This window comes from Camelina sativa, chromosome 11 (genome assembly GCF_030686135.1).
Source record: "Camelina sativa cultivar CO46 ecotype springtype chromosome 11, ASM3068613v1".
NCBI classification, from domain to species: domain Eukaryota; kingdom Viridiplantae; phylum Streptophyta; class Magnoliopsida; order Brassicales; family Brassicaceae; genus Camelina; species Camelina sativa.
The window spans coordinates 15,642,619-15,647,316 of record NC_141890.1 but is presented as its reverse complement, the minus strand read 5'-3'; the positions used below and the strand labels follow the sequence as shown (position 1 = coordinate 15,647,316).

The following is a 4,698-nucleotide window of genomic DNA, read 5'->3' as shown; positions in this document are numbered from 1 at the left end:
AAACCATGGTGTGGACAGTCCCTCTAATAACCTTTGAATCATACCCAAGCTGCCTTGAAGGCTTCATCCGGTCTTTGCTTAAAAGAGGATAGCTTGACTCTCAGCTCATCAGACACTGCATCATCATAAAAGTAGTTGAGGAAAGCCACCTTGATGTCTTGCCAATTTGTCAGTGATCCAGGTTGCAGTTGCTTCAACCATTGAGATGCTTCTCATGCAAGTGAGTATGGAAATAGCTTGCAGTAGATGTAGTCTTCCGTAACACCATTAGCCTTGATACTAGTCACAATATCTTCAAAATGTTCAGTCTGGTCCAGAGGTTTCTCATTTGGCAGGTTGGAGAAAGGTCTCTGCCCAACTAATTGGAAGTATGCAGGCTTCAGCTCATAGTCATTCTTTGGGAATGGAGGTGGAACAATGGCAGAACGGTTGTCATAAACCAGGTCAGCCCTATTGTAGTCTGCAATGACCCTGATCAAATCCCGGTTTGGGTCCTGCCAGTGAACCGGTTGCGGGTTTTGGACGTGGTCGGCAGCTCCACGTGCAACGGCTGGAAGTGGGTGTCGATCGACACCATCATTCTGCTCCTCAGCGACAACAATCTCATAAATCATGTTGCCCTCTGCATCAATCTTTTGGCCCTACTCATTGCGCAAGTGGCCCTCTTGATCCCTTAAAACGCCATCGTCATCAGGTCTCAGAATGATTGTGTTGACCATCTTCAAAGATTTGGCTGCTTTTCGGTTTTCACGCTCTAATTTTTCCAACTCTTGGTTTGAAAGCTTCACAATTGGACCAGTCTTATTGTGCTAAGTGCTAGGCTTAGAAGGCATACACCTAAAACACATAAGGGAAGAGAAACAAAAACGTGTTAGTTGCAAATAAAAAGAAAAGCTTAGACAAAAAAAAACTCAAATCTAATGGTAGATCAAAAGAGTCCCCAGCAACGGCGCCAAAGTTTGATATGCTCAAATTAACGCTAGAGCTACACTCTAATTAAGACATCACTGTAGTACTTAGGGGTCGAATTCTACAAAGACTCAAGAGTACACAATAAATTATAGAGTTTTATAGTTACGCTAAACAGAATGATTTGTATTGAAATAAAAGCAATCCAAAATACTAAAATAAAACTGTTTAAATTCAAGGGATTAAAAAGCTAGGTCTAGGGAATTTCTCAGGAAATTACAGAATATTAGATCAATAAATTAATAGGATTCAAGAAATTAAAAATAAGATCTAGAACTCTAAACTCTTTTGTAAAATAAATTAGTTCGCAATGCAAATATTATCTAAGTTTAAAACTCGAAAATCCAAATCTCTTTGTAAAATTCAAGGTTAAAACCAGCTTTGAAAACAAGTTTAGATTATTCACAAAATTACTAAATCAAATCTTTTTGTAAAAATTAATTTTGCTCATCAATGGTTTTATCAGGAAAAACAATTATATTCTCATATCAATCAATAATCCTAAGATCTAAATCCAGATGACTAATCAAAGATCTAGCATTAAGAACAACCTATGGTGAAGAACAAGAAAGATAATGAATTCAAACAATCAATCAATCTAACATACCATGAAATCCCTAATGAATCCAAAATTTGATATGCTCAAATTAACCCTAGAGCTACTCTCTCGAATTAAGACATCAATGTAGTACTTAGGGGTCGAATTCTACAAAGACTCAAGAGTGCACAATATATTATAGAGTTTTATAGTTACGCTAAACAGAATGATTTGTATTGAAATAAAAGCAATGCAAAATACTAAAATAAAGTTGTAAATTTAAGGGATTAAAAAGCTAGGTCTAGGGAATTTCTCAGGAAATTACATAATATTAGATCAATAAATTAATAGGATTCAAGAAATTAAAAATAAGATCTAGAACTCTAAACTCTTTTGTAAAATAAATCAGTTCTCAATGCAAATATTATCTAAGTTTAAAACTCGAAAATCCAAATCTCTTTGTAAAATTCAAGGTTAAGACCAGCTTTGAAAACAACCTTAGATTTTTCACAAAATTACTACATCAAATCTCTTTGTAAAAATTAATTTTGCTCATCAATGGTTTTATCAGGAAAAATAATTATATTCTCATATCAATCAGTAATCCTGAGATCTAAATTCAGATGACTAATCAAAGATCTAGCATTAAGAACAACCTATGGTGAAGAAACACAGACATATTGAATGAAACACAAAGCATCTTTCTGAATAATATGCAATGGATATTAAAAGAGTAAAGAGGGAGTTTAGGAATCTTCTCTCTATAGACGGATTCAGATCCGTCTCTCCCAAAAGCTCTCAAAACCTATCTCAGAAGGTTGCAGAAAATAAAACTTAGGGTTTCTAAAACCTAAAAATACTATATATGTCCTAAAACATATAAGGGACTAGTCTTGCAATTTTGAAAAACTTCGGGTAACTTTGTAAAACTTCAAAAACGTGGGCTTCGTGTTGGCTTACTTGGGTGTTGACCGACACCAAGGGTAGTGTCGATCGACACCATCACCCTTTATTGTCTCCAAGTTGATATCCTTCGGTTCATTGCTCCAAAACATCACAAATTGCTCCACTTTGCTCCATCCATGCCAAAATCCTATAAAACCTGTAAAGACTCATAACGAACCTAAAAGCACATCAAAAGACTCTAAAAAGACTCCTTATATGATGGTTAAAAAACACAAAAAAACCATGATATATCATGAGGCTCCACGGAGTGACAGCCAACATAGTGTCTGATCGCGACCCTAGGTTCGAGTCAATATTTTGGCAAGATCTGCAGCGTGCACTAGGGACGGACGTCCATATGAACACCTCATTTCATCCAGAGACTGACGGACAAATGGAGAGGACAATTCAACCCATAGAAGATTTGATTCGACTATGTGCACTCGATTGGTCTTCGGATTGGGAAGGTAACCTACCATTTATTGAATTCTCCTACAAAATAATAGTTATCACTCGAGCATCGACATGTCTCCATTCGAAGCCATGTACAGGAGGCCGTGTCGAACCCCTTTTTGCTAGACGGAGGTAGGAGAGGGGACAAGTTTCAACCATGAGTTGATAGATGAAACGACGGAGAAGATCAAGTCTATTCGAGAGAATATGAAAAAGGCCCAAGATTGCCATAAGAAGTATGTCGATCGAAAGAGGCGAGAGGTAGAGTTTGAAGTTGGAGTTTGGGTGTACATGAAGGTCACAATCCAAAAAGGAAAAGATCGTTTTGGAAAGGTTGGAAAGCTCGCGGTCAGGTTCATAGGACCGTACCAAATCGAGCGAAGAGTTGGTGAAGTAGCTTATCGTCTAGCCATGCCAGAAGTCATGCGCATGCATTAGGTCTTTCATGTGTCCCAACTCAGAAAACATATACCATACCCTAATGCAATCACAGAGGAGTCGATCCAGGAACTGAAGACGAATTTAACATACCTTGAGGACTGATAATAGGATTTTCACCCAGGGTATCAATTCCCTATGCAGTTGTAGTACAAAGGGTTTATCAATCCAAATGGTTGTTATGCTAGCAGATAAGATATGATCAGAACAAACAAGTCAAGCCAAGCAATAGTTGGGGTTTGATCTAACAATCCCAAAATATTTAAAAGAAAATAAATAAACAAGAACCACACGACCTAAGTACTCAATGCAAGCATTCGAGTACAGGATCGGGTGGAGTGATCGGGTAAGGAAGGAGAGTAAGAACAGCTGGAGTGTGTACACGAAGCTGGTGATCGAGTACCAGTTTGGGTATAGGGTCGAGTTATGAATAAAAACGTAAACAATCAAGATGTGAAAGCTTCTAAGGATGGGGTAATCGACTCCTAAGTGTTCCTTACCATTATGGATGTCCTACATGCCTCAAGCAAATATTCCCTAGACAATGAATCTCTAAAACCTTGTTAAAACACTCTCGTGATAGAAAAAAATCAACCTTGATCACTCCCCTACCCAACTTTCGTTGGAGAAAAATGACCAAGCAGGCAATACAAACCGATTCAATATTGTCAATAAACTCCCTACACATCTAATCTCTTAGGCTAAGTGAGTAAATCTCTAGCATTGATTGATTCAAGCATTTCAACATCTCTCGATGGCAAAACAGCCTAGATCTACTCTCAACCTCTTGGTCTGAAAATAGCATTAAGAACACCAATCTAGAAAGGAATTTATATAACATAAACAATCAAGCTAAGACATCCTAACCAATTAAGAACACATATTTGTCTATCCCATCCCTAGAAACTTTGTTTCACTACTCAGATCTCATTGTAGAAAACATAAAAACACATATAAATGAAAACTGCATTGTATTGAAAATAGAAATAGAGTAGAAGAGTACAGAATCGAAATCTAGAAGAATAGCAAAAAGAAAATGAAAATAAATCCTAACAAAGTGGAAAAAGAGTTTGGATCACTCAGTTTCTCTCCCAGAAGCTCTCGCTCTCTGTTCTAAGGGTCTGCAGCATGCTAGGGCGAGAGGAAGAAGAGGGGGGAGTTTATATATGGAAACCCTTTAAACCTAGCTGCCCAGTCCTGCCCGAGGGTCTGCTTGAGGCGGTGCTCGAGGATGTGGTCGGGTTACTCCTCGGATAGGTCTTCGGGTTGTTCTTCCTGCCCTTGGATCCTCTTCGATCGGGTTGAGGTTCGGACTGTTCTTCCTGCTCCATAGTTCCTTCAGGTACATGCTCGGA

At 38.1% G+C, this 4,698-nt stretch overlaps 1 non-coding gene across 1 annotated transcript; it reads left to right on the top strand.

The window, feature by feature from the left end:
• On the top strand, nucleotides 1–107 carry LOC147934037 (small nucleolar RNA R71). Its single transcript, XR_015573461.1, has one exon. It is a non-coding gene; the product is annotated as a small nucleolar RNA R71 (small nucleolar RNA).
• The last annotated feature ends 4,591 nt before the right edge of the window (nucleotides 108–4,698 follow it).